The 20,353-nt window shown below is 47.8% G+C and overlaps 1 protein-coding gene across 4 annotated transcripts in view; it reads right to left on the minus strand.

Annotated features, from left to right (window-relative positions):
* Positions 1-14,196, minus strand: part of PDZD2 (PDZ domain containing 2) — a 377,132-nt gene extending 362,936 nt beyond the window's left edge. For 3 of the 4 annotated variants that reach the window (XM_027092702.1, XM_027092705.1, XM_027092704.1), the window contains exon 1: positions 13,901-14,190. The gene's annotated coding sequence lies outside the window, so the exon portion shown is untranslated. Of the gene's footprint in view, positions 1-13,900 lie in introns of all 4 variants that reach the window. The other variant, XM_027092707.1, reaches the window with a different exon arrangement.
* Between the last annotated feature and the right edge of the window lie 6,157 nt (positions 14,197-20,353).

Consider the following 20,353-nt stretch of genomic DNA (forward strand, 5'->3'; position numbering starts at 1 on the left):
TTACTCAGCTGCTCTGTTGAGAATATGCTATGGGGGGAAAGGGAAAAGGTAGAAATCGAGCAATTCCTGAAATAGCCCACTTGTGAGATGAGGACACCGGGGATGAAGAGAGGTGATGAGCCATGGTCAGATTCTGGGTATCTTTGGAAGAACAAACTAGAGATAAAGCATCTGGAAGGGGAAGGGGTGGGAATCAGGAACTTAGTTTTAGACGTTAAAGCCTGAGATGGCCGTCAGTGGAGGTGTCAGATAGATAATTCTATATGCAAGTGGTACAAGATGGAGATACACTGGTGTGAATTCTTGGCTTACAGACGGCATTTAAATCCATGAGGATGACTGACATCACAGATAGTAATCACAGAAAGAAAAGACAAGAAGTGCAAGTAATGAGTCCTGGGCCCTCCAGCAGTTGAGAGAACTGGGAGGAGAGAAGACAGTCAAGAAAACTACGAAGGAATGCTGGCTGTTGAGCAAGGAGGAATGTCCGTACAGTATGGTGTTCAGAGAGCAAAGGGAAGGAAGCATTTCAAGAATAAAGCAGGGATGAACTGTGTGCATCAAATGCTTTGAAGGAGCATGGAAAAGGCTGAGAGTCGGTCCTTGGGTTTAGCAGTGTAGACGTCATTAGCGACCTTGATAAGAGCAGTCTGTGATGTACAACGGGGTAGTGAATCACTTCTCTAGGAGGTCATGTTCTTGGACGCAGCTTAAAATATATCGAATGTCTGTCTTCCCTAACAGAATCTAAGAGTCTAGTACACAGTAGGTCTCTATCTGATTTACTGAAGAAATACCCCGGGGCTGCACAAGTGCAATGTTCACGAAATCACCTAAAATGATCACTCTGTAAAGTGGAAATCTTTCCATATGGAAAAATATTGTGATGGAAAGATCTCTCTTAAGACACATATCAGAAGATTCATCTTCCCATACATCTTAAATCGTAACTAGCACTGCCTCAGATTTACTAGCTCCCCTATTAGATGATAAGTTTCTGAAGGGCAAGACCATTTCAGACTTCAGGGATCTTCATGGATTAGCTGTAGGTATGACCTGAAGTATGTAGTACCAGTTATTCTCCCCACTCAGCCATGCTGGTCTGACACTAGTTTCATTCATTTAAAACACCTTCATGAAGGATCTACTATGGTCCAGGCACTGTTCTGGGTGCTTGAGTCACAGCATCAAAAAGGACATGGTTTCTGCCTAGAAGAACCTTCCAGTCTACTGTTTCTGACACACTGCTGACATCAACTGAAGAAGTGGCTCTGGCTTCACTTTGGACTGCAGTTCACTTTCCCAACAAAAGCCACAGGTGATATAGCACAATGTGACATCGCCCAGATTCACCCAGGCCTAGATATATATGTTTATGAGTAAATACGCCTAAGGGGGTTCTTAGCCAGTTCCAAGTCTCCAGCAAAAGCAGGGTTTAGGAAGCACACCATGTTCTTGAAGGAATGCTTTCTCTGTTGTTTCTCCCCCATCCCAAAAGAGAGTTAAATAATTTGATGGGATTGGTAATTCAAGGCAATCTGAATTTTATTTATTTTTCTTCCTCATGCATTGAATGTGAAGTGTACATACCTTTTCTGTATGTGATATGTACTAAATAAATATTAATTGGATGAAAAGGAAAAAAATTGGTTTGCAGTGGCGAGGACAAAGTACAAACTCTAGGAAAGAACTGAGCATCACTGATAATACTGCCTCCTTCAAATGTCTGCTGAGCTTTCATAGTTTTCAGTGGTTTTATGGGAAGCTACCTACCTCCTATCTGCAGGACCACCTCTATTAGCAAAGTTTACATGCTGTGTCAATATGAAGACGGGGAGTAACCATTGAGAAAGAGTTAGAAAAAATAAGTCCAACTATCCCAGCGTGCAGGTTCCAGCATGGATTTGAACCAATGGAAATCCAGAAGGACTTCTTGATCCAGCAAATGAGAACTGTGGTGGGTGGCGATATTCCACATCAGAACAGCACATATAATTCAACCTGGGCTCCATTTGACCACCCACCTGCCTGTTAGCAGAAACAATGAGCAGCCCCTCTTTGGTTCATGATAAAAATAAAGGAGACTGCTAATGAGCGACATTTTACATGCACAACCCTCCAGGCAAAGTTCTGGTTACCATAGCAAACCCCAGCTCATGACAGCAGAGGCAAAGCACATGACGTATCAAATGGCCAGAGTTCTGCTTCCCTGCAGGAAAGCAGCTATATTTGCCAAATATACTAATCAGCCACTATAGCCCTTTCTACGAATGAAAGCCCAACCTACATTTGTGGGTCTTGGCCATTCTCACAATTACTATTTGCCTGAAAGAGTAGCTTTTTGTCTGATGTTTACTTATCGGGATGCTGATGTAATTCTCAAGATGGAACCTATTTTTAAAAGGGGGTCCAAGAGCAGGGAAGGAAACAAATAGCTGCTTTCTCATTTTCCCCAGTCTGAAACTGGCAGAAGTTCCTTTGAGCCCCACATCTGGCAAGAGCCTATCCTTTGGCCTCTTCCATGACTGGCCCAAAGCTGGTGACAGAGAAATAGACAAGTGTTTTAGCAAGACCCAATGCAGAGCGTCTTGCTCTCAACCACCTAAAAATGGGATCCATGTTGTCATTGTAGGGTTCTATCAACTGGGAGGAGACAGGGAGGCAGACAAAAACCAAACTACAGAAGAGTGATGATACAAAAGGAAAACCAGGAGGAGGAAGATCTCAGGGCTTCTTATGAATGCAAACAAATTTCACCTTTGCACTCTCCCTGCAGAGACGATCAGGATGCAACCTGGTCGTCTCTGCCTTTCCTATAAGCATTCAAGGAAGAAGGTTTAGGCTTCCCTGGTGGCGCAGTGGTTGAGAGTCCGCCTGCCGATGCAGGGGACACGGGTTCGTGCCCCGGTCCGGGAGGATCCCATATGCCGCGGAGCGGCTGGGCCCAGGGAGAGGCCACAACAGTGAGAGGCCCATGTACCGCAAAAAAAAAAAAAAAAAAAAAAAAGGAAGAGGGTTTAAACCATTAATTCTCTAGATGGATCAGAAAAAGTCTTCAGCCTAAATGCCCAAGTGGTGAAAAAAAGAAATGAACTTCTTAACTTCTCAAGCTTAAGCCCCAGGGCCAACTTTTCAGAAAAATAGTACATTGAGAATCTAAGTAAGTATATTTTTTCCCTGTGTTTTAACAATCTGTGTCCTGGGTTTCTGAGCAAAAAAATGAATTAGAAAACTCAGAGTTCTGTAGGGACTTTAGGGATCTTAGGCAGTTCCTCCTTCTCGGAGACTCTATATGGAATAATAGTTAAGAACGCGGGCTTAGGAGACAGATTTGGGTTCAGATTCTTGTTCCAACTCTTAACAGATGTGCAACTTTAGGCAAGCAATTTAAACTTTTTGAGGCTACTTTTCATCATCTGAAAAATAAGGATAACTGGGATCAGTGCCTGGAATGTAACAAGTGCTTTACTTGTTCAACAGCTATTTATTGAGTGCCTACTGTATACTAGGCATTGTTGTCAGCACTGGAGATACAGTAAACAAGACAAGGTCCTTGCTTTTTTTTTTTTTTTTTTTTTTTGCTGTACGTGGGCCTCTCACTGTTGTGGCCTCTCCCGTTGCAGAGCACAGGCTCCGGACGCACAGGCTCAGCGGCCATGGCTCACGGGCCCAGCCGCTCCACGGCATGTGGGATCTTCCCGGACCGGGGCACGAACCCGTGTCCCCTGCATCGGCAGGCGTACTCTCAACCACTGCGCCACCAGGGAAGCCCCCAAGGTCCTTGCTTTGATGGAACTTACATTCCAACAGGTGAGACAAACGATAAACAAATAAATCAAAATTTTATTTCAAATTGAAAAAGAGTAACATGATAGAGCACCTGGGGGGTGCCCATTTTAAAGTATGTGATTGTGGAGAAGAAGGTCTTTGAAAAAGGTTTGAAGGAAAAAGCTTCCAGGAAGAAGTAAGACCGTCTTCTGGGATAGAGCTTGCTATGCTCCATAAAGGACAGTGTTTCTGGACACAGAGAGTGAGGGCAATGAGTGGGAACAGAGGAAATCACCTGCGAGTGTGATTCAGGCAAAGGGCCTGAATCATATTCAAATGGCAATGAGAAAGCCCCAGGTTGAAGCTGCAGAGTGACATGACTTGATTTGTGTGTTAAAAGGTCCCTCTGGCTGCTCTGAGGAGAAAGGATTAGGGGTCAAGAGGCCCCGTTAGGGGTCAAGAGGCCCCGTGGTCCTCTAACAAGGGGAGGCCCAGTTAGAGGACCACGGCAGCAGCGGTCCAGGGACAAGTGACGGCAGCTTCAACTAGGGGGACTGCCATGGAGGTGGGGAGAAGGCGGATACTGGAGGAAGGGCCAACAGGACTCACAGACTTAGCTGCTGGAGTGGGAGGAAAAGAGAAGAATGAAGCGTGGTTTCTAGGTTTGGGGAATGAGCCTGTAGGTGGATGCTGGTGTCAATTACTGAGGTGGGAGGAGAAGGAAAGAACTAGCCTCAGGGGTACATATCAAGGCTTCCATTTTGATTGTGCTAGGTCTGAGGCACCCATTCTATTCCCATGCAGAGATGTCAGGTTGGCAATGGGGCATACGAGTCTGGAAGTTGGTGAGAGCTCGAGACATAAATTTCGGAGGCAACATAACACAGATGGTAGATGAGATCTCCCTAGAAGGGACAATAACTAGAGAAGAGGACCCGAGGTCAAGTCCTGGGGCAACATCATAAAACAATGAACATCAGTTGATGTTGGTATAATTTTCAGTACGCTGGGAAGGAGAGCGTTGGCCAGTTATTGTTATCAGCATCTTTCTACCCATCTATCTACCCACCCATCCTGTCATCCATTCATACCATAAACAATCAGAGCACATTTACTGAGAGGTAGTAGAGACGATAGATGGTCCTCGACTTACGATGGTTCGACTTACAATTTTTCAACTTTATGATGGTGAAAACGTGATACACGGTCAGTAGAAACCATACTTCGAATTTTGATCTTTTCCCGGGTTAGCAACAGGCGGTTACAACACTCTTTGGAGATTCTGGGCAGCAGCAGTGAGCCGCAGCTCCCGGTCAGCCACGCCATCACCAGGGTAAACAACCGATACACTTACAACCATTCTGTACCCATGCAACCATTCTGCTTTTCACTCTCAGTATAGTATTCAATAAATTACATGAGATGTTCAACGCTTTTTAATAAAATAGGCTTTGTGTTAGATGATTTTGCCCACTATAGGTTAATGCAAGTGTTCTGAGCACATTGGAGGTAGGCGAGGCTAAGCTGTGATGTTTGGTGCGTTACGTGTATTCTTTGTTTTTGTTTGTTTGTTTGTATGGCCACACCACGCGGCACGCAGGATCTTAGTTCCCCAACCAGGGATCGAACCCGTGCCACCTGCATTGGGAGCTTGAAGTCTTAACCACTGGACCGCCAGGGAAGTCCCATAGGTTAGGTGTATTCAGTGCATTTTTGACTTATGATATTTGCAATTTAGAATGAGTATTACTACGATGGGCTTATTATAGTACGTAACCACATTATAAGTCAAGGAAGATCTGTAGTTCAACAACACAAGCTCTGGAGCCAAACTGCTCTACTTAAATCCTGGTTCCACAAACTCCTGTAACCTTTGGGAATTTTCTTAACCACAGTGCACCATTTCTCCATCTGCAAAAGGGTATGTAGTGGGTTAAATGGTGCCTTCGTAATAGATATGTTCACGTCCTGGTACCTGTGAATATGACCTTATTCACAGATATAATTCAATTAAGGATCTTGAGCTGAGATCATCCTGAATTATCCGGGTGGCCCTCAACCCAATGACAAGTGTCCTTGTAGGAGACATGCAAAACAGAGACATGCACACACAAGAGAAGACACGAGCGCACAGGGCAGAAGGCGATGTGAAGACAGGGATGGAGATTGGAGTGAAACAGCCACAGGAATGTTGACAGCTCCCCAAAGCTGGAAGAGGCCAGGAAGTCTTCTCACTGAGAGCCTCCAGAGGGAGCATGGCCCTACTGAAACCTGATTTCAGACTTCTGACCTCCAGAACTACCAGAGAATCAACTTTTGTAGTTCTGAGCCACCAAGTTTGTGGTAATTTCTTACAGCAGCCTTAGGAAACAAACGTGGGGATAATAATAGCATGGATCTCATCGGATGGTTACGAGAATTATATGAGTTAATACGTGTAAAGTGTCTAGAACAGTGCCTGTCAAATAGGGAACATTCAAATGACTTTAATTTTTCCCCATGGACTGAATATCGCGCCAGATCCTGAGGCGTATGGATCCTGAAGAGTACGGGGGAAAGGGCCGATCATCTCCAGAGACCCTCAAGAGATAGATGGTGCCCAGGACACTCAGCAGGTGAGGGGCCAGAGGGCGGGCAGGGTGCTCAGGGGCCGTGTGTGACTCCCAGAAACTGCTGAACGCTGCTCCCCAGCAGTCACGATAAAGAAGTCAATAAGCCTCACATCTGGTTTTGAAAGACGAGTAGTTGGTCCAGAGAGGGGTTCATGCAGTCCTTTCTGGTACCTTCCTCTCCCTGTGCCATCTGACTGCCTGCTCTCTCATGAGAATCCATGCTGATGAGGACACTTGGAGCACATTTCCTGGGGACAGCTGTCTCTTCTTTTAGCCTAATGATACTAGGAATAACTGTGACTAGGGTGGGGTAGGGGTGGAGAGTGGGCAGTGGAAAACTGGAGGAAAGCAATGCCGAATTTATATGCTGAGTGACTTAGGAATTATATTTGCATGGCTGCTTTAGCCTTGGAAGTTAATTTTCTTCACCAAGAGACCCATATAGCACACTCTAGTTTTACCCAAATCTCTATAAGGTGCATTGGGTCAAAAAGGGGGGGGGGGGTGGGGGGACTTCCCTGGTGGTGCAGTGGTTAAGAACCCGCCTGCCAATACAGGGGACATGGGTTCAATCCCTGGTCTGGGAAGATCCCACATGCCGCAGAGCAACTAAGCCCGTGTGCCACAACTACTGAGCCTGTGCTCTAGAACCTGCGAGCCACAACTACTGAGCCCATGTGCCACAACTACTGAAGCCCGTGCGCCTAAAGCCTGTGCTCCACAACAAGAGAAGCCACCGCAATGAGAAGCCCGCACACCGCAAAGAAGAGTAGCCCCCGCTCACCGCAACTAAAGAAAGCCCACGCGCAGCAATGAAGACCCAACACAGCCAAACATAAATAAATTAATTAATTTTTTTAAAAAAGGGGGTGGGGCTTCCCTGGTGGCGCAGTGGTTGAGAGTCCGCCTGCCGATGCGGGGGACACGGGTTCGTACCCTGGTCCCGGGGTGTCCCGCGTGCCGCGGAGCGGCTGGGCCCGTGGGCCATGGCCGCTGGGCCTGCGCGTCCGGAGCCTTTGCTCCGCAGCGGGAGGGGCCACAGCGGTGAGAGGCCCGCGTACTGCAAAAACAAAAACAAAATTATCCTCCCTCCCAGCCGCCTCCCAGCACAGCTTGTATTCCTGCAGCGGGCGGGAGCTGGCTTTGGATTCCACAGCTCTTAGATAATGGTGGGAATCTGATTCTGCATTGCATCCATCCATCTTGATTTTTAGCAAAGCAGGATGCTCACCCCTCGGAAGCCAGGGTGATAGAGTGTATGTCTTTTAACTAGGATGATTCGGTTGAGGTAGCAGAGTTAGTTAAAGTGGAGTGCAGGCAAAAGCAAGTGCTGGAGGGCTTCCCTGATGGCTCAGTGGTTGAGAGTCTGCCTGCCGATTCAGGAGACACAGATTCGTGCCCCGGTCCGGGAAGATCCCACATGCCGCGGAGCGGCTGGGCCCGTGAGCCATGGCCGCTGAGCCTGCGCATCTGGAGCCTGTGCTCCGCAACGGGAGGGGTCACAACAGTGAGAGGCCCGCGTACGGCAAAAAAAAAAAAAAAAAAGCAAGTGCTGGTGGTGTCAGGTGTTGATAAAAAGGGAGACCATGAGTGGCTCAGTCCAAATTCATTTCCACTCCTGCCAAAACCCTCCAGGGACCCAGTCTGGAGCATCGTTCTATTAAGGGCCACAAACACCATGAAAGCCCCTCCTCAGGAGGCTGCTCAAACACCACCAGATCTATTCTGGAATGCGCTAAATTTACTTCAACCTGAAGGCAAGGGATTGGATTATGGTCCTTCAAAGATCTGCAAATCCTTCAGAGAGTGATTTTTTTTTTTAATCCTCATGTGGATAGCTAGGCATTTCAGGCTGCTTAAGGCAACAAAACTTCCCCTACCTCTTTGCTATTATTTTATCTAAAGCTGTGACATCAGTGTGGGCAAAATTAGTCCTCTTTGCTGTAAAGCTGGTTCCCCAAACCCTGCTTCTCCAAAATCCCTTCACGTGTTAGAGTGTTTGATGAGCCACAGAAACACTTTAAAACCCCAAAACAAATAATCCAGGAATAACTTAGTCAGATGTTCAATGCTATCTGGTTTCATTAGACTGCTTCATAAAGAGAGTTAATGCCTAAGTTTCTGCAAGTTAATAGCCCAGTCACTCTTCACTCTATGTATTCGTGCAGGTAATGCATGCATCCCGAAGCCAGCGGCTCTCAGAATTGGGATTGTTTCCCGGCCCCACTGTGAATATGGGGTGGAGAAGATGTTATTGGCATTGGAGGGAGGCCCCGGCCAGGGGCAGGCCTCTTCCGGGAGCTGGAGAGACTTAAAAGACAGATGTGTCTTCTCCGCACTTAGTGCCTTAACAAGCCATCTCTGGGCTCGGCAGCCGTATCAGACCACAAAGGGACCCTTCAACTATTGAGTTTTCAAACCGTAAATGCTCCCAGTGTTTTCTTGAACACATTTGTAAATAGAATGCGGAGCTCTTTAGATCACAGGCAATTCAAGTCTGAATCAGATGACCTACCTGCCTTCAAATTCTGTCTCTGCCCAGAACTGCAGAACCCCGGGGAAACGTATCCTTTCCCAAGCCCATCTTTTTTTTCCATTTCCATTTCCATCAATAGAGATGGTTATTATAAGATCAAGGATTAAAAGGTTTTAAATGCCATGGAAGGATCCATCATTTTATATGGAACCTATGCATAAACCCAAGGGACAACATAATCTAGACCTAGACCATCCGGCTGGAAAAATAAATCAAGGATAACCTGAAAACATATTTTTATACTTCTCGTTCCTTAAAAAACTTTCTGCACATTTTCCCCAAATATCATGTAATTTAGCACACGTTTATTATTTCCTAAATCAAGGTAAGCACTCCTTTCCCTCCCCTCTTTACGAATGAGTGAGAATATTTATCTAATCTAAGTATAATGATAGATCCATTAATAAAACCAAGGGGGGCCACAGATTTTGAATTCCTCATTACCCACCTGCATCTTGCACAGCTGCCATTGAAAGACGACGGTTCCCAGATCAAGCACCTTAGACTGTGATTCTAGCTCTGGTGGTACTGAAATGAGGCGAGTTCTCTGCTTTTCTGGGCCTCCGCTTCTTGAAGTGCAGGAATTAGCCAGTCTGAATGTATCGCTCCTTCCAAAAACCACTAAGGAGAGGGGAGACCATCCAGGATCTCCCTGCTTTGAGCCCCGACAACTTGACTTTTGCATCAGAGAGGGCCGTGATACATCTTTCACCCAGAACTGGGAGAAAGCTTCAGGCGGGTCTACTAAAAAGTCCTGCCTCCTGCCTCTACATTCAACTGGGCCGTCACTGACTTTGGCGAGAGGCTTATTCATTTCTCAGCACACTCTCGTCGGGACCCACACATACCAGATGCTGTCATTGAGACACATGCATATCTCAGTAGCTCTTTTTATTCCTCCTAAGAATAATCCTGGGAAGTAGCTACTCTACCAATTTTGCCCATGAAGAAACTGAGGCTGCAAAATTTCGAATCATCTGGCTAGCGAGACGTTCTCTGCACCGTGAGGATTCCAGCCAAGTCTCCGACCCCAGTTCCACAATCCTTCCTTTCCCTCTTGGCTGCCTCAGCCGGTGCCATGAACCAGGTTCACCCACCCTGGCCAGCAGCAGCCTGTGCCCCCAAAGCTCCCAGCCTCACACAGTGCCCACCTGGCTGTCAGCAGCCAGCCCTTCTCTTTCACCAAGACTGATACCTTCCTCCGCTGCATTGCAGGCTCTCTCCAGCACCTCGCCCCACCTCTGCTTCCCTCCTACATTTCAGGGAAGGCAGATGCCAGCTTTTTTCTTTCCCTGCACCTGCTCCTGATGTCTCTGGCCCCTTCCCTCCCTTATCTGCTCCTTATCTTGACTCCATTCTCTCCCACTTCTCTTTTGTTTACTAAACATGCCTGGGAGGGGGAGCTGGGGGACTCTCCTGAATAAACCTTCCCATGACGCCACCACCTCCTCAAACTACCCTCCTGTTATTTCTGACTGGCATGCTTCTGCATCCAGTGTCCACACTCCCCACTTCCACTGTCTTGGCATTTGCTCTCTCCTTTGCCCCTTGCAGCCTGGCTTCCTTGGGCATCCTTCACAGATGCTGTCTCAGTCTCTGTCGATGGCCTTTTCCCATCATCCTCCTGGGATGCTGGCCCTTCTCAGACATTCCTGCCTGCACCTGTCCGCCCACCCTCCTTAGGGGCCTGCCTGCCGAGCATCCTACTTGGTAGTATGGACACACTTCTGAGGGCAGAAGAAAGAGGTTAAAAACTGTTGAGTCTCCAAGTCTGCCCTGTTAATGAGATTCAGCCTCTCCTTTGGCTTGGTCCTGACCTTTTGTGGGTTTGTCTTCTTTGGGATGTTTCCTCTTGTGGATGATGCAGAAAGAGGGAGCTGGGGCCACCTTCCAGCCGGGACAGCCACCTCCCACCATAGTCTGAGTCACTTAGGCCCACAAGATCTAGGCCAAGGGAGTATGCACAGCTCTGTGCTACCCTGTGCAGCCCACCAGCTCTGGAACTTCCAAGCCAGGGTTGGGACAACTCCCTACAGTACAGTCAGCTGGCGCGATGGAGTGCAGGGTGTCTGGAGTGCAGGCTCTGTCTCTCTTCCTGTCTAACCTGAGGAAGTTGGTGGGTGACTGGTCGAGGCCTTTTCTGGGCATGAATGAGACAAGGTCCTAAAGAAACAGACCCAGGACTTCCCTGGTGGTCCGTGGTTAAGACTCTGCACTTCCAATGCAAGGGGCGCAGGTTCCACCTTAGTCGGGGAACTAAGATCCCACATGCCGTGCCGTGCAGCCCCCCCACCAAAAAAAAGAAACAGGCCCAGACAGCATGATGAGTGTGCAAAGGGGGCTCTGCAGATCGACGGTCCAAAGGTAGGACTGCTTTACGTCTCCTGGGAGAGGGAGAGGCAGAGAAGTCACAGAGGAGGAGGTTCTGAGCTAGATCTTGAAGAATAAAAAACGCTGCATCAGGAGGACCTCATCAGGAGGACCAGGGGAGAAAGGATATTCCAGGACCTGGCCCTTCCCACTACTACCGCAGAAAGACAGCGCTGTAGAGGCCGAGAGGAGTACGGGTCAGGAGGACTACAGCTCACGTGCGAGTTGGGGGATATGGCAGAAAAGAAGTCTGAAGAAGGGCATAGGATTTGGAATTCATCCCACAGGTCCTGGGAGCCACTGATGGGTTTTACAAGGCAGTCAATGGAGCTTGGTGACTGATTAGATGTGGGAGAAGTCAAGAAGGAGAAGTTCGAAAGCCTTTCTCCAGGCCTCTGGTCTGCTGAATGTTAAAACTCCAAACTCCCCATTTCAGCCAACTGTGTATTCTGCTCCCCACCCGCAGGTGACCTTTGTTTCTTCTTCACTCCAAGTCAAAGCAGTGCCCATACTTCAAGTCCATGTCTGATGAGCCTTTCCTTTCTTCCAAGCCCACTGCCACCCACCGGCTTAGACCTCCATTAGGTCCCCACCCTCTATCTTATTACAATAAGCTCACCAGGGTCCTCACCTCTCATCTCCCCAATCCCAATTCTTCCTGCAAGAGATCAGACGAGTCATCCTAAAGCACACAGCTCTTCCACTAAGCCTGTCAGATCCCCTCAGTCAAAAGTGGTTTCTTTCTCCACTGTACTCCCAAAATGTTGCATCTGGATCACTCTTCAGGTACTTTAGTCGTTAGATCATCCCTTCATTTCTCCATTCAACAAATATAGGGTGCCTATACATGCCACATGGGCACCGGTTTGCTTCGGAGCTCTCAGTATACGTATCTCACGTCTCCTGATAGACTGAAACTCTGACAGCAAGGAGGGAGCCTCTGCCACCTATGCACACCCCCAGGAACCTCTAAGCCCCTGTGCATGGCAAACCACAAAAATGGCTGAAATGAATAGAGAAATTATCATAAGTTTCCTTAAATAGTAAACTGCCATGAGTGCATGCAAAATCAATCTCAACGATATTTAAAGCAGAATTCAGTGTTTTTCCAGGAGCATATTAACTGTGTTAAGGGAGGTACATTTATATACTTTACATGGTTCTGATTCTTCCTTTCCCAGCACCTGCCATCCCTCTGCTCCCACATCTCTCTCTGCAGCCCTCCCCCCGGCCACCATCACTATGTGGTTATTAGTGGAGCAGTGGGTTTTGGCCCATTCTAATGGAAGGAATTGATGAAGCTCTAGAACCACCTGCAGCCAAGGGTATGTTCTGGGACATTCTCTTCTACCCCTGCAAGCAGCCGTCCCACACCACATCTGCCAACCTGTTCCTACGTGACCTGCACTCAGAAGTCAGACTAGAAAAGCTGGCCCTAGAGCTGGTAAAAATACCAGGTCCCTAGAGCCCAAGTTCAGAGCAGACTGAGTGGGAGAGGCCTCACTGCAGAAGGACCAGCAGCACGGGAGGTGCAGCGGGGGCTCTGTGTAAAAGCAAAGCCAGAGTATCACTTTCTGCAGCCACCTCCATCATGATGTGTCGAGGGAAACGCATCCACCCGAAGCACCATAGCTCTGTGAGAGGCAGGAGGCCGTGCCAGCTGCAAGAGGCCGCTCCTTGCCCCAGCGCCCCTCCACCTCCAGTCCCAGCGCACGTCTGCAGCTCTGGAATGCCCTCGTGCCTGCCATTCCAGTCTCTGCGACCAGCCTATGTCAGACCTTGTCCTCTTCACACTCCAGTGTCCCTTATCAAGGTCTCCGCATGGATGAGGGCTGCTGAGGACAGGCTTCTGGCAAACTCCAACCAGGGACCCTAAACCCTCCCCCTCCCCAATTCAGCATTGCAGGAAGACAAGCAGCCCTAAGACCTAAAATGTCAACGCAAATCCAAGAGAGCGAGGGAGAGAGAAAAGAGGAGAAGACCAGATTTGCGGAGGAACGGGACTTCAGAGGGAGAGAAGGTAGAGCAACATTGCCTCACCCGTAGTTCCCCATCTCGCTGGCAGACGCCGGTAACCTCCCCAAAGATGCCCTTGCTCTTTGCGCGCCCTGCCCTCGCGCCGCGTGTCTCTTCTCCAGGCAGGAAGGGGGCAAGAGATGAGTAAGCGCGGGAGGATGGACCCCAAGGCAGTACCTGAGGCCAGAGCACCTGAGTACCTCCGTCCTGGAGGAGGGGACCTGGCGATGGTCCAGGGATGGGGATCCTGGGCGCGCGCCCCGGCAGGGGCTTCAGGCCCTGTCCTGAGTGTGCCCAGCAGTGCGCCTCGGGCTGTCCCGCTGTCCCCGGCCCGCTCTGTCGGGCCCTCTTCCCGAGGCCGCGTTCTCCCTGCGCCCAGCCGGATGCACAGGGAGTTTGCGCCGCCCAACGTGGGACCGGGGTTCAGTTCCCCTACTCGCCGCCTAGCCGGGGCTGGGATTCCGCACCTGGATTGGTCCCTAAACTTTCCTGGGCGCACGCGGTTTCGGGGGTGCCACGCTTCCGCCCCCACCGGCCCCCAACGGCCCCCACCCATCCTAAGCCCCACGTCCCGGCCACAGCGGGACTGTCGCTTCACCTGCACGCGGCTCGGCGGAGGCTCCGGCTGCTCCTCGCGAGTCCGGACCGAGGCGCCGCCCGGTGGGTCTCGGCGCAGCTACCGCCGCTGCTGCCACCGCCGGTGCCAACCACCGCGCCTGCCCGGAGCTGCAGCGCCTAGGTTCGTCCGCAGCCACCGGAGGCGCAATCCCGGGCGCCCACGGCCCTGCGGGTCCCCGCAGCCGCCACCCACCGCTTCTCCCTGCCCGGGGCCGCACGCACCGGCGCCGGGAGTCCGCTTCTCGCCCGGCTCTCCCAGCTGCACGGCGCTGGGGATCCACTGAGCCTCTAGGATGGGCGGGGATTCCCTCCCTCTGGTAGATTCGAGGGGCGGGAACTCCCTTCCTGGAGTGACATGGACGGGGGGCGGGGATTCCCCTGCAGGAATGACAAGGTGGGCGGGGTTCCCCCGAGCAAGGCACACCGCGGACCGAGTCCCTCCGGGTGAACGGGAGCCCTGGGGCGCTGCCTAAGAAACCTGGGGATCCTGGGAGGAAAGGATCCGGGGAGATGGCAGCTCAGAATTTCCAGATGGTGGGGCTTGGGGCGCCATCTAGGTGGAAGAGAGTGCGCTAGGGGACGGGAAGTAGTTGCCTTTGCACGACACTTCACATAGCACTGAGGAAAATGTCAGTCGCTATAAAATACAACAATGGGGCCGAGAGGCCAAAGGAGAGGGGGGAAGCACTAAGCCACTCCAAGCCATCCTTGGTCTCTGGTCTTTGGGATACCAAAGTTAATTTAACACTGGTATGAGAATTTCGGGGAACCTCTTGGCACCTCAGAGCTGCTTAGTCCCCCAGTTAAACCCCTCAGAAGCAAAGGCCCGTGGCTCCCGGGTGGTGGTTTAGGTCATTGTGAGAACTAGACAAGAGCCCCTGCTGAATGTACTGTGACAGCTAATACCAATTGCCCTTGGTCTTGTTCCAGGTCACTCGAGGAACAGAAGCCTCGGGCTTTTCGGATTCCTCATTCTCGTGGATTTTCAGGAAGGCCTTCAAATATTTTTGGTTCTTTTTTTGTCATCCTTGACATTCCGCCTACCACAGGGAGAGGACGATAAGAACATAATAGGGAGACTGCACAGCTCTGCAAATTAAGCTCTCTGAAGAGGAAAAAGCTGGTCTTTTTCAAGTGCTAGCAGATAAGAGTAAAAACATATGAAAAATTACAAAACCTGGGATAATGAATAGTTGAATAATGCTTTTGACATTTTCTGCACAGCAGTAATTGGAAATCTTTGCTTTGGGGGGATGGAGGTGGGGTGGGGCAGGGATCTGCTGCAGCTTCGCCCAGCAAGGCGATAAGCTCTGGCCTCTTGGAAGAGCAGACAGACATAAATCGTCTGCACAGATTCTGCAGAGCCGTCCCACAGCATCAGAGGCCAGGGTGGTCCTAAGGCATTTCAAGATAGTATTTTCAGCAGGGGTTGGGGTGGGGAACTACTTGAATTCAGCTGTTCTTCAGCATTTATAATTACCAGGTCACTGAGATCAATGTCTGCGCAAGTCCAAGCTTCATGGATTACAAGCTATGCAATCTTAGGCACCCAGAGTTTCTCTTCCTAGCTGTAAATAGAAAAAATACCTTCCACGCAGGAGTGTTGTAAGGATCAGCAGTAATATAGCTACTCAGCACAGTACTTAGGAGGTACTTAATGAAATGGCAGCTAGTAACTAGAATGATGTCATTGGAACACACAAAACACCATTCTACAATAAAACAGGACTGGTGGTTTCTGTTTGGTTCACAGTCCGAGGCCTGTATTCCACCACTCTCTTCCAATCACATGAGCCACAAAGAAGCAATGCGTGTCTCCTCTACCTCTGTACCCAGCACCTAGCTCCTTCAGCACCCATTGGAAGTTTGCTGAATAAATGAATATGTAAATGAACTTATCATTCAAACCATAAGCACTACTGTTTCTTACCCAACCCATTCCCAATCCCTGCATCCCAGCCATGCACTCCTCACCTGTAAATTTTGTTCTTCCAGAATGACACTCCCACCCTCCTGTGTCTGCTGAAATCTGAGTTAAATGTCACCTCTTCAGGGAAGGCTTCTCTGATCACTGGTTTTCTCTCCTCCATTAATCATGGTAATGGGAGCACTTTCTGCAAGTGGCTAATATCACCTTTGTCAGGTTGTGTTAAGTTGTAGAAATCACAGTGTTCCCTCTCACACATTTCCAGCTTGTCAATTCCTGGAGGTAAGAGAACGTAGATCTCGTTGTTTGTGTTCCCAGAACCTAGCACGGCGTAGTGTCCAACTCAATAGCCATTCAATAAATATTTGCTAAATTAAAATGAATTGTTAAATATATAGATAAATATATGATATGTTATATGCATTATATGTAGGCATAAATATTATATATACATATGTAATATTTTATCACCCGTCTCCTTCAGACATGTCTCCGCTGACCAGATGAAAATACGTACTTCTCGTTTCAATGTCTTTTCATCTGATATTTTCCAGATAGTTTCTGGCAAGTTCTTGCTTGCTAATAATAGCTCACCTCTCAAGGGGTCAATCAAATGGATGGAAATTTTGTTTTGCCCTTGCAGTCTTGCCAACTTGGAAAGCTCACAACTGAGGGCATTCATTTTCCAGTGTTTGAAGATGAAAATGTAAATTCTTTCTGCCCCCTTGTTAAATATTTAGTCACAGATTAGTACTTCTATCCAAGTTGCCATTTTAATTTATTGCTGATAATACACACGATGTGGAGGAGGATATAGTGAATCTAAGGTTTAGAAAATCTAAGGATTTTCTATATAGAAAATCTAAGGTTTAAGGACAAACAAAGATTAAAATAATGAACTAAGGGGAAAAAAATGTATGATACTGGCCTACAGTCGTGTCAGTGATAAATAAAAGACTGCAGCATTTTTTTTATTGCGGTACGCGGACCTCTCACTGCTGTGGCCTCTCCCGTTGCGGAGCACAGGCTCCGGACATGCAGGCTCAGCAGCCATGGCTCACGGGCCCAGCCGCTCCGCAGCATGTGGGATCTTCCTGGACCAGGGCACGAACCCGCGTCCCCTGCATCAGCAGGCGGACCCTCAACCACTGCGCCACCAGGGAAGCCCTGCAGCTTTCTTTAGGTGAGTCCATGTGGATTCATATGGACTATAGTGGCTTTGGTTTACCTCCGAGCTTCCCCCTCTGTGAAGAAGAATCTACTCTCGGGCAGCTGCAACAAAATTGGATGTTTCATCACCCACTCAAATGAAATCTTGAAGATTGCTTTCCATCTTTCCTCTTTAGTTGTTCTTCCAAGTGGGTTTCCAGGGGAAAGGAGGAGGAGCCTTAGTCAACAACTGGCTCAACTCCCTGTTTCCTCCCAGCCTCTGTGGGTTCATTTTATCTCCAGAACAGATTCCAGCTTCCTGTTTACCTAGCAAGTTACCCTCCTTTCTTTCTTCTGCAAATTCCTGGCCACTAAATCTTCCATTCAGGAACTCACCTTGGAATGAGCCATCCCTTGGGCAAGGAAGGGCTTAAATATAAAGAACAATGATGGTAAAGCATCAATTCAGCGGATCCTAATCTGGAATGTGTTTAAGTCTCCCCAGGAGATTTGAAAATTCAAATCTGGTCTCAGCCCCTGAGACCATGCATGCTGAGTCTGTAAAGGGGCTCTGGATACTGCAATTTAGCCAGCACGCCTGTGATTGTGACTTGGGTAGCTCCCAGAGGATACTTGTAGAAACACTGAAATAGAGTGACTTTAAAAATGGGAGGGAGCCCAAGTTAAATCACATTCTAGTATTTAGTCATAGTGGTGATAGATTTTATTTTAAACCTAGATTAAAATTTTGCAATATTTATTCGGTCTCAGACCAACTTTTTGGTTAGCCAGTACATGAAATGGACCTACATTTGATGCGTCCTGTTTTAAAATACTTGTTCAGGAGAAAGGTTTAAGTACATTTCATCCCATGTATATTGAAAATGAGGCGTTTCGCTGTATCCATGAGCATGGCATTGGAACTTATGCAAATGTGTTTTGTTGTTTTCAGTGTTCTAATAGTAATACCGCAAATGCAGAATTTATTATTTCCTCCTGGGGGAGAAAATACAGAGTATACTATCTCTCCTTCTATTTATTTAGGTGGTTAAATGATCCATTATTTTATATCTTTGATTCAGCCTTCCATTTATACTAAGTAAGCATTGGTTGCCAGGGTAATCTTTTACACAGTTTTTGGCATGAAAAAATGAATTTATATACTAGCAAGCATAAAGCAGGTATCCATATTACTTTCACAGTTTATACAGATGATTCAATTATTCTGTCCAGTGCTGAATTACCCCCTTGTACTTAGGGCACCAGTGAAACAAGGCTGCTGAAAGAAAGGGAGAAAGGGAGAGAGGTTCAGCTTTGATGAATGTAACCAGTATTTTGCAATCAGCATATCTAAAGAGAAGCTATTTTAGTTCCACATATACATAGGTTTTGTTTTATAGTTTCTTTATTTTGATTCACACAAGAGACAGGTGCGGTGTTCTTCTTGGGGCTGAGGGCTTGGGGCTGTCTATCACATTGGCACAGATGTAAAAGATACGCTCCCCCCCCAGGAGTTGGGAGCTTGTGTCCCCCCTTCCCTGTTCCCACTTTGCTGCAATTCAGTCAAATCACCGTGTATCTAAATTTGTTGACTATTTAGGTATTTCCTCACTCCTCACTTTGTGCACAACACAATCTCATTCCGAACTCCCGTCTCCCCTGATGATTATTCCCCTTGTTCTGTTCTGCTCTACTTACTTATGAAAAGGCATCATTCTAAGTCAATCATATGCTATTTTTACTCCTTCCTCAGATACTTCTGCTTCCAGATATCTTCATTTAGTAATTGCCACAAAAAAAGCAATTATAAAAATAAACATATTGCTAGTCTATCTCTTCTGTTTTCTTGTTTTATTTTTCTAATTTTACGTCTTTACGCCTTATTGTCTCTCTTTTTTTTTTTTTTTTTCTTGCGGTACACGGGCCTCTCACCGCTGTGGCCTCTCCCGTTGCGGAGCACAGGCTCCGGACGCGCAGGCTCAGCGGCCATGGCTCACGGGCCCAGCCGCTCCGCGGCATGTGGGCTCTTCCCGGACCGGGGCACGAACCCGTGTCCCCTGCATCGGCAGGCGGACTCTCAACCACTGCGCCACCAGGGAAGCACTCATTGCCTCTTTTGTCAATCTTAGCACCTGTTTTTACTGGTACAGCTAAAATGGACATGGAAATAAAAGGTGGGTAATGATATCCAGTCTGAAAAAGGAACAGAGTGACAGCGCTGTGTTCTGTGGCCAATCACAGTAACACAGTAAGGTGGAGTAACTTCTGGTAAGCTTCACTAAAATGGGGGTAATAACACTTGCCTCTAAAGGTCTCCTAAGGAGCTTGAGTCCCCAGTGAGATCATAGAGGCAAAAGTACTTTGAAAAAATTTAAAAGTCTTTGTAGAAGAAAAAATCTATGCTCACTCCAACAATGGTACCTCAGAGACTGGATTCAGGACTCTCTTGAGCCTGGAAGAGATTGTGGAGAAGCAGGGAGACATCATAGAGTACCTGAAGCGGCACAATGCCCTGCTCAGCCAGCGGCTGCTGGCCTTCACGTCCTCTGACCTCAGCTTTCAGCCAAGTGGGATTTGACAACAATTCCAGAGGAGCCAGAGTAATTTAGACTGACCGACTACCTGACAAGCTATCTTAGCGAACTGCAGCTTTGCCAAGTAACATTCTACAATTTCTGGTGGAAACCTGAATTTGATTCTCACCTGTGTGGCTGTTTAATAAGTAGGACTCATGGATCATTTGAAAGACACTTTGTAGCGCCTTGGTAACTCAAGGGGAATGTCTGTTTTGCACATTTTGAAATTATTTAACTGCCTGGTTTATCCTAGGAGCAAAGGTAGATTAAACATCTCCTTGACCCAAAAAAAAAAAAAAAAAAAATTTAAAATTCTCTTCAAATAAGAGAAGGGGAGAGCAATAGCTCTTTGAATGATGTCTTCAGTTTGTTGTTGAATGTACATGAATAAGATGCTTTACGTTTCATCTCATTGTACAGCAAGAATCACCAAGGGTATTTGATAAAACTGTCAATAAATCATTATTAATAACTTATTTGCTTGATGTATGAATTAGTGGGCCAGACATAAGAAATGCATTTTGCATCTCTGCTGTGTCAAAGAGCCATGAACCAGTGAATGAAGTCCATAAAAAGTAGAACCTCTAAAGATAGGATACAGTGAACTTGAAAAAGCCAGATCTGGTGAAAACACATTCATTGTCTATTGGAAAATACGAAAGAACATCTTGATTTTGCTTGGTTTTAGCAAACGTTGAGTGACTCCTTCTCTCTAACTGCCCATCTGAGTGGGTTCCTCGTAGGGCTGCTGCTTGAAAAGAGCCCCAGGAATCATACTCTG

Source organism: Aethalodelphis obliquidens, unplaced genomic scaffold (assembly GCF_003676395.1).
Source record: "Aethalodelphis obliquidens isolate GAN/ISIS:26980383/991018 unplaced genomic scaffold, ASM367639v1 scaffold80, whole genome shotgun sequence".
NCBI classification, from domain to species: domain Eukaryota; kingdom Metazoa; phylum Chordata; class Mammalia; order Artiodactyla; family Delphinidae; genus Aethalodelphis; species Aethalodelphis obliquidens.